Genomic DNA, 9,881 nt, shown 5'->3' on the forward strand with positions numbered 1-9,881 from the left:
GCGAAAGGGAGTGTTGAAAGTGCACAGCTTCCTGCTGGACTGATCCAGCTGAATCTGCCAAAACCCCTTTGAGGCATCAAGCTTGGTAAAAATTTTAGCCCGGGCCATTTCGTTCGTGATTTCTTCCCGTTTGGGTATGGGGTAGTGTTCCCGCATGATATTACTGTTCAGGTCTTTCGGGTCGATGCAGACCCGGAGCTCGCTGTGCCACCTCGAGCTGACAAGACCCCATGGCCGTGATGACATTACCGTTGTAATCGACCAACTGACAGCGGGATGGCCGAATTGGTGGTTTGACCTTCAAGGTGTAGAAGGCTGACCATGCAATGAGATTGGCGGAGGCACCAGTGTCTAATCGGAATGTGATTGGTGATCGGTTGACCGTTAGGATGGCACACCATTCATCGCCCGGATGAACGCTGTGCACTGGCACCGGCTGGTGGGTCCTACTTGGGGACATCTGGGGCGTCATTCTCCGACCCCCCGCCGGGTCGGAGAATGGCCGTTGGCAGCCGTGAATCCCGCCCCCGCCCCCGCCGAAGTCTCCGGTACCGGAGATTGGGCGGGGGCGGGAATCGGGCCGCGCCGGTTGGCAGGACCCCCCGCTGGATTCTCCGGCCCGAATGGGCCGAAGTCCCGCCCAGAAATTGCCTGTCCCGCCGGCGTAAATCAAACCTGGTATTTACCAGCGGGACCAGGCGGCGTGGGCGGGCTCCGGGGTCCTGGGGGGGGCCGCGGGGTGATCTGACTCCGGGGGGTGCCCCCATGGTGGCCTGGCCCGCGATCGGGGCCCACCGATCCGCGGGCGGGCCTGTGCCGTGGGGGCACTCTTTCCCTTCCGCCTCCGCCACGGCCTCCACCATGGCGGAGGCGGAAGAGACTCTCCCCACTGCGCATGCGCGGGAAACTGACAGCGGCTGCTGACGCTCCCGCGCATGCGCCGGGAAACTGTCAGCGGCCGCTGACGCTCTCGCGCATGCGCCGCATTTCCGTGCCAGCTGGCGGGGCAACAAACGCCATTTCCGCCAGCTGGCGGGGTGGAAATCCCACCGGCGTCGGCCTAGCCCCTCAATGTTGGGGCTAGGCCGCCAAAGATGCGGAGCATTCCGCACCTTTGGGCCGGCGCGATGCCCGTCTGATTGGTGCCGTGTTTGGCGCCAGTCGGCGGACATCGCGCCGTTGGGGGAGAATTTCGCTCCTGATTTCTGTCTTATCACCGCAACGCAGAAGGCTTCCCGGTCATCGGTGTCACCGGTCTGTATGTCGTCAGGGTATGACTCGGTGGATGGAGGCTGAATGGCCCGCACGTCCCTGCGAGGCTGGCGGAATTGTGGAGCGTTGGCAGGTTGAGCTGTTCGACAGCAGGCAGCGTAGTGGCCCATCTTGCCACAGCGGAGGCATTGTCGAGTTTTGGCTGGACATTGCCGCTTTAAATGTGCGGATCCACAGTTGCCGCACGTCGTGACGTCATGGCGTTCGTTGTGCCATCGCGCATGCGCAGTTCGGTCTTGCGTAGACCGCGCCTGCGCGTCAGACCCCTCTGCGCCGACGTCCCTTCTTTTGGCGCGTACAGGCGCGGGAGGCCCCGGAAAGCGCGCGAAATGGCCGCCCTCATCCGGGCCGCGGGCCGGGAGGAACTCGATCGACTGGACCCGCTCAGCCTCGTAGGACCCCTGCCGTGCCGATTCGGCCGCTTGGAATTGGGAGGACCGGCTGGTCGCGTTCTTGTGGAGGACGCAGGTTTCAATGGCGGTGGCTAGGGTGAGGCTCTTAATTTTTAGGAGCTGCTGGCGTAGGGTGTTCGAGGTAACCCCAAAAACTATCTGGTCCCGAATCATGGAATCGGAGGTGGCCTCATAGCCGCAGGACTGCGCAAGGATGCGGAGGTGCGTCAAAAAGGACCGAAAAGGCTCATCCTTACCCTGCTGGCGCTGCTGGAAGCGGGACCTCTCGAAGCTCTCATTCACTTTGATGCTGAAGTGTTGCTCAAGTTTTAGGAGGACCGTCTTGTACTTCGTCTTGTCCTCACCTTCCACGAACACCAGGGAGTTGTAGACATGGATGGCGTGTTGTCCTGCCGTGGAGAGGAGGAGGGCGATCTTCCTGGTATCCGATGCATTCTCCCTGTCTGTGGCTTCTAGAAAGAGCTGGAAGTGTTGTTTAAACAGCTTCCAGTTGACGCCAAGATTTCCAGCGATTTGGAGCGGCTGCGGTGGGCTGATGGTGTCCATGGCGCAGGATGGCGGATCTCTGAAGAGGTGCAGGTTGGTCTCACAGTTGCTGGGGAGTTTCCACTCCTGGTATGATGTCGTGTTGGGTGTTCCGATACACAAACGAACCAACACGGTTGTAGATGGTACAACTCTGTTTTATTATTCTGTACAATAATAACTATTAACTTCTGGCTGTGGGTCGTACTTCACCAGTTAACCTGTGGACCCAGCCCTTTCACTTTCTTAGTGAGGCACTTAGCACATGGTGTATGTCTGAGTGGCACGCTGTGAGCTCTGTGCTCTGAGCTATCTCTTGTTAGAATGAGCGGGAACTGTGGTGTTCCCTGTTTTATAGTGCGTGTGCTCTCACTGGTGATTGGCTGTGATGTTGTGTGTGTGTTGATTGGTTTATCGACCTGTCCATCAGTGTGTGTGTGTGATTGCACCATGATATGTAAATATAAATATCATGACAGGTTCTCCCACAGTGCTGTTAGGGAGGGAGATCCTGGAGTTTGCCGCAGTGGAGGAATGAAGATATAGGGCGTAATCTACCGGCTGCATTGCCAGCCTTTGGGACCCACTCCGACCAATGTTCGTGAACCATGCCAGTGACCTTAGCGACCCACGCCGGCCGTCTTTCGGGACACACCATTATTGTTTACCTTTAATGCAGCAGATGAGCCTACTTGGTCCTCACGATCTCACTTGCTTTGTCATTCAATGTCACATTTCTAAGGGGCAATTTAGCGTGGCCAATCCACCTACCTGCACATCTGTTTGGGTTGTGGGGGTGAAACCCACGCAGACACGGGGAGAATGTGCAAACTCCACATGGAGGAGTCCATCTGCGTGCAGGAGCAAGGAGTGGTGCTGGTCATGCGTGCCACCCAGGCCGAAACCGCAAGGGTGGTGTCCACGGTGGAGGCAATGGGTGCGACGGTGTCAGACATGGGGAAAGGTTTGCGAGGCCTGGGGCTTTCTGTGCAGGCGGCGTCTGTGGCCCAGGACATGGCTGCCCTCTCACAGGAAGCCATGAGCCAGAGCCAGCAGCAGATCGCAGAGGCGCTCAATGCCGTGGCCCAGTCTCAGCAGGTAGTGGCCCAGTCTCAGCAGGCCATCGCTGAGGGCATCGGCGCCATTGCCCAGGTGCTGGCCGGCGTCGCCCACAGACAGGGATGGCCAACTCCCTGAGCTCCATGGCTGCAAACATGCAGACCCTTGTTGATACCAGGGCGGGCCTCCAGGACTGGCAGCGCCGGGTGTCGGGGGTGCGTCGGATGGTTGGTCTGTTTGCATCCCCAACCCATGTAGAGGCCTGGGGGCCATCGGGCACCCGAGGGTGGAGGAGGTGCTGAGGCCCATTCCGGGTCCCCCTGTAGGGGAGGCCCCGGGACACCTCGGACTCCCCCCCCGCCGCACCCCCCCCCCCCCCCCCCCCCCCCCCCCATTTCCGTCCCAGGTGCATCTGGTGGGCAACGGGCAGGACAGGCTGGCAGCTCACCATCCCAGTCGCCTGAGCCGCAGCCCATCTAGGCCGGGCCGCCCCAGGAAACGGCCGCCAAAGGGATCCCGAGTCACAGGACAGGAATCACAGGAGTCCAGCTCTCGTTCTGCTGCACCGTCTCGGGAACCACATAGACGTAGTCAAAGGGCCCGTAAAGCCAAACAATTAGACACTGGGTAAGTTGGCACGGGTGCAGGGCACAGATTGGTTATAGGGGCCAGGGCACGTGTATGAACTGTTTGTTATTAAAATCACTTTCACACTGACAAAAGCAGCCTTTGTGCTCTGTCCGATGCATGCGGGGGTGTGATGTGAGGTGAGCGCCAGTGTGTGTGTGTGAGGGGTGATAGAACATCGGCCTCAGGTAAGTGTGCCCCCCTCTTTCCCCCCGGGTCACCCTCGCCATCCCCCCCCGGGCAGAAAACGGGACCGTGTGTGCGTGGGTTTCCTCCGGGTGCTCCGGTTTCCTCCCACAGCCCAAAGATGTGCGGGTTAGGTGGATTGGCCATGATAAATTGCCCCTTAGTGTCCAAAATTGCACTTAGGTTAGGTGGGGTTACTGGGTTATGGGGATAGGGTGGAGGTGTGGGCTTAAGTAGGGTGCTCTTTCCAAGAGCTAGTGCAGACTCGATGGACCGAATGGCCTCCTTCTGCACTGTAAATTCTATGCACCGGACGCAGACGTGCAGGATCATCATGCAGTGGTCGCAGACCACCTGGATGTTCATGGAATATGTCCCCTTCCTATTCGTAAACCCGGCCCTGTTATCCGCAGGTGGCCACATGGCGACGTGCATCCCATCGATCGCGCCCTGGACCATGGGCATGCTGGCCGCCGCGGCGAAGCCCGCTGCCCGGGCATCCTGGCTGGCCCGGTCCACAGGGAACTGGATATAGCGGTCCGCAATGGCATATTGGGCATCTGTCACTGCCCGGATGCACCGGTGCACCGATGCCTGCGAGATGCCGGACAGGTCCCCACTCGGCGCCTGGAATGACCCCATGGCACAAACGTTCAGGGCCACTGTAACCTTGATGGCCACGGGGAGAGGGTGTCCTCCCCCAGTGCCACGCGGTGCCAGTTGTGCCATCAGGTGGCAGATATGAGCGATGGTTTCCTGGCTCATCCGGAGTCTCCTCCTGCATGCCTGGTCCGTGAGGTCCTGGTACGATGAGTGGGGCCGGTACACACGGGGCCTCATCAGGCGTCTCCGTCGCCGGGGCACCACCTCCTCCTCCTCCTCCTCCTCGTCCAGTCATGCGGGCCGCCCGCCAACCTGGGCACCTGCCACCTGTCTCCCTGCAGCACGCTCCTCTGCGGCAGCCTCCGTGCCTCCCTGGCACGCTCCTGCTCCCCCAGGGCAACATGTAGAAGTGCGGCTCCCGCGACAGCGGCCAACATCGCTGGGTGATCACCAAACAAAATGGCCTGCAGGGGGTGGGGGGGATAGACGACATGTCATCGTTGACCGTACCCCCCCCCCCCCGCGGCCAGGTGCCATGGGCTGCATGGTCGCTACTGTTGGAAGCTGGCACAAAACTCACCCCTTCCTGGCACTCGCCCTCTCCTCCCGGCACTCGCCCCCCCCCCCCCCCTCCTCCCCGGCACTCGCCCTCTCCTCACCGGCACTCGCCCTCTCCTCCCCGGCACTCGCCCTCTCCTCCCTGGCACTCGCCCTCTCCACCCCAGCACTCGCCCACCCCTCCCCGGCACCCGCCCTCTCCTCCCCGGCACTCGCCCTCTCCTCGCCGGCAGTCGCCCCCCCCCATCCTCCGCGGCACTCGCCCCCGCCTCCTCCCCGGCACACGCCCACCCCTCCTCCCCGACACTCGCCCTCTCCTCGCCGGCACTCGCCCACCCCTCCTCCCCGGCATTCGCCCTCCCCTCTCCACCTCCCCCTCCACCCCCTCTCCACACCCCCCCCCACTCCACACAACAGCCCCCCCCACTCCACACACCCCCACTCTACACTCCCCCCACTCCACCCCCCCATTCCACCCCCCCCCCACTCCACCCCCCCATTCCACAACCCACCCCCACTCCACACTCCCCCCACTCCACCCCCCCATTCCACAACCCACCCCCACTCCACCCACTCCACCCCCCCATTCCACCCCCCCCCCACTCCACCCCCCCACTCCACCCCCCCCATTCCACCCCCCCCCCACTCCACCCCCCCACTCCACCCCCCCCATTCCACACACCCCCACTCCACCCCCACACCTCCCCACCAACTGCGGCCACGCCGTCACTTCTCGTGCGGCCATCCCACGCCGAGAGCTACCGCCGCTCTGGCCGGCGTCAAACATCACAACTGGTTGATGGCGTTAAATAGGTGGTTTCATTTAATGGGACTTCGGCCCATCCGGCCGGGAGAATCCGGGTGGCCCGTAGCGTCGCGCCGGGCCTCGCCATTCTCCGAGGCAGACGGCGCCGCCTCCCCCGGTGGGGGGTCGGAGAATCCTGCCCCTGATTTTTGAAAATTTATGGCTTGTTACTTCTGAAACGAAAACAATTTCAGTTGAACATGCACGTCCTTACATTTACACAGACTTTGTTTTACATATATTCCCTTTTCTTTAGAAATTTAAACAAGAATAGAAAATGTACAATCTTGTTTTTATTTTGCTAACTTTAGAGGAAATGAAGTAACTTGTCTAACACACACAATGTCACAATATTTCTTACTGGTTCCACTGCATTGCACCATCCAAACATCCAAGTCATCTTCCTCTCCATTCTCACGGAAAGCGCTTCAACACTTACTTCCTGGTTTCCAGAGAGTGGTGACACAAAGTGATGACTGTAGGTTTCTTCCTGACATGTGTCAGCCGTTTTGACTGGCTTCATTTGATCGATATTCCTGGCTGACAAACCTGGCCTGGTTTCCCTCTCACTGTCCAGTAGCTGCATCCACCCTAGTCACAGACTGCTGACCACTTCCCGATCAGTACTTCCCGTCGTGGGAGGGCAAAGAGACATTGTGCCGGCAGTAGAACAGCTTGAACACGGAGCCGCAGGTTGCATATTGTGGATCGGTGTGGGAGCAGCGCGCAGAGGACGAGCACCAGAGTGGAGCTCCAAGCTGGGGCCACTGTTAGCATGGCACACCCATGTGGACGCTCGTCAGCCCTGGCCCCCACACCTGACGCGCGCACGGTGACCAGCACAGAGCCCAGCCTGGTGCCACCCCGCCCCCTCAAGCGGCGTAACCAACCAGGGACTGCTTACGGACGGCATTCTTAAAAGTCAGTCATGGCCATTGGGGTTTTCTTCCCGTGAACGGGAAAGCCCCAACCGATCGCACTGTGACCATCCCGACACCTGCCCACGACCCACCTGCAGGTCATGACGCTGAGTTTGAAAAACCCTGCCCTATCGAATGGACTCCCGAGATCTAACGGGCTCCCCAGCGAGCAGTTACGCGGGTGTCGTTTAGTACACCTATTTTAACATGTGAAGCTAGCACAATGGCTACTGTGGGGATCCGAGGAGGGGAGTAGCCATCTTCAAAACTGGGAAGTCAGCCCGGGGGCACCGGTTCCACTGCCCCACTGCTTGGGGGTAGGCGGAGCCACCGGGGGGAGGGGGTGGGGAGGAGGTGAGCTCAGTTGGGAGGGTGGGCTGCCACCGTTTGGGTGGGGGTTGCCCCTGGGCTGGGGGGTGGGGGGGCGGTGAGAGGGATCAGCGCCCAGGGATGTGCCATGCCACCTCCCGAATCATTTATACCCATAACTTTGGCAGCTCCAGCTGCTGCCTGTGTGTCCCACCGAACTGCCCGTGACAGAGCCCCGTCCGTGGTAATATGGTTAAGGTCACTTTGACCCTCACTGACCGTGGCCATCACTGGCCGCACAGCTGAAGGCTTTTTAAAAAAAACATTTTTTCCTAAATTTAGATTACCCAATTATGTTTCTCCAATAAAGGGGGAATTTAGCGTGGCCAATCCACCTAACCAGCACATCTTTGGGTTGTCGGGGTGACACCCACGCAGACACGGGGAGAATGTGCAAACTCCACACGGACAGTGACCCTGGGCCAGGATCGAACCTGGGACCTCGGCGCCGTGAGGCAACAGTGCTAACCACTGCGCCCCCGTGCGGCCCTTGCTGAAGCTAATGGTGAATTGGCAATTCTCGTAATGTGAACACCTCAAAGCTCCCAAGTGGATCCGCGTGGGTGCACGTGCCATGACGCAGGCAATTGTTACTGTCCAGCATCCCAATCAAGATGTGAGGCCTGGACACGTGTCCTGAACTCCGGAAGCATCAACACCACAGAGGCAGCAGTCAACATTAGACCACCCAAGAGCTGGGAGCCAGCAGTGGGGACATCCCGCAACCAGAGGGTGGGTGTGTGGAGCAGGGAGGGAACCAGTGTCTGGTCCAGGTCACGTTCTCAGCAGGTGTCTGGGGTATAGGGTCTGGGGTCCAGTGCCCAGGGGCTATGGATGATATCTTGGACCCCGCGGAGGTTGCCCTCGTGGTGGTGTTGGATCGCCAGGCGGCAGGCGGCAGTGGCAGCAGCAGTGACACAGACTCGAAGCGGCGGCTCACGTGCAGGGTCCTGTTCCACACCCGGAGAACACGGCCGCCTATCAGGCCAGGGAGGGACCGAGGCCGGTGATGGCCAATGGTGTGCAGGCGTCGCTGGTCCCTCGAATAGATGTTGGACTGCATGTGCAGCAGGAGGCTCTGCCGTAACAAGGAGATGGTGTGGCGCATGTTCTATGTCCTTGCGGACTTGGCACCGTGTGGAGGAGGATACCCGCCCCCTGGTGGCTGTTAAGGTCACCGCAGCCCTGAACCGTCACACCTCAGGTTCATTCCAGGGCTCGAGCAGGGACTTGTGTGGCATATCCCAACCTACAGCCCATAAGTGCATCCATGAAGTCACGGATGCCCTGTTTACCCGGCAGCTGACTACATAAACTTTGACCTGGATCAGGCCCATCAAGATGCCCAGGCAACAGGATTCTCCACCATCATCGGGATGCCCAAGGTCAATGGGGGTAATAGATGTTGCCATGGGTGCACGGGCGGTCCGGTGTTTAGCTTCATCAACAGGAAAGGATTCCATTCCCTAAACATTCAACGTGTATGCAACCACTACCTCAAGATCATGCACATGTGTGCACGCATCCCAGGGCGTGTGCACAATAGCTACATCCTGGGGCAGTCGGAGATCACTGGCATCTTCGAGGGACATCCCAGGGTCACTGGCTGGTTCTTGGGGGATAAGTGGTACCCTCTTCGGATTTCAAGAGATGGGATATGGTAGCACTGTCAATGGCAGGGAGGGTGCAGGCGGTTAAGATGGTGGTCCTCCAGAGATTCCTCTTTGTGTTTCAGTGCCTCCCGGTGGTGATCACGAAGGCTTTTTTTAAAAGGATAGAAAAGAGCATCATGGGTTTTGTTTGGGCCGGGAAGACTCCGAGAGTGAGGAAGGGATTCTTACAGCGTAGTAGGGATAGGGGGGGGGCTGGCACTACCGAGCCTAAGTGAGTACTATTGGGCCGCTAATATTTCAATGGTGAGTAAGTGGATGGGAGAGGAGGAGGAGCGGCGTGGAAGAGATTAGAGAGGGCGTCCTGTAGGGGGACCAGCCTGCAGGCTATGGTGACAGCCCCATTGCCGTTCTCACCGAGGAACTACACCACGAGCCCGGTGGTGGTAGCTACACTGAAGATTTGGGGACAGTGGAGACGACATAGGGGAAAGACCGGAGCATTGGGGGGGGTCCCCGATAAGAAACAACCATAGGTTTGCCCCGGGGGGAATGGATGGGGGATATGGAATGTGGCAAAGAGCAGGAATAACGCAACTGAAAGATCTATTTGTGGATGGGAAGTTCGCAAGTCTGGGAGCGCTGACCGAGAAATATGGGTTGCCCCAAGGGAATGCATTCAGGTACATGCAATTGAGGGCTTTTGCGAGGCAACAGGTGAGGGAATTCCCGCAGCTCCCGACACAAGAGGTGCAGGACAGAGTCATCTCAAAGAAATGGGTGGGGGATGGTAAGGTGTCGGATATATATAGGGAAATGAGGGACGAAGGGGAGACTATGGTGGATGAACTAAAAGGGAAATGGGAAGAAGAGCTAGGGGAGGAGATCGAGGAGGGGCTGTGGGCAGATGCCCTAAACAGGGTAAACTCGTCGT

The sequence above is a fragment of the Scyliorhinus torazame genome, chromosome 30 (genome assembly GCF_047496885.1).
Source record: "Scyliorhinus torazame isolate Kashiwa2021f chromosome 30, sScyTor2.1, whole genome shotgun sequence".
Taxonomy (NCBI): Eukaryota; Metazoa; Chordata; class Chondrichthyes; order Carcharhiniformes; family Scyliorhinidae; genus Scyliorhinus; species Scyliorhinus torazame.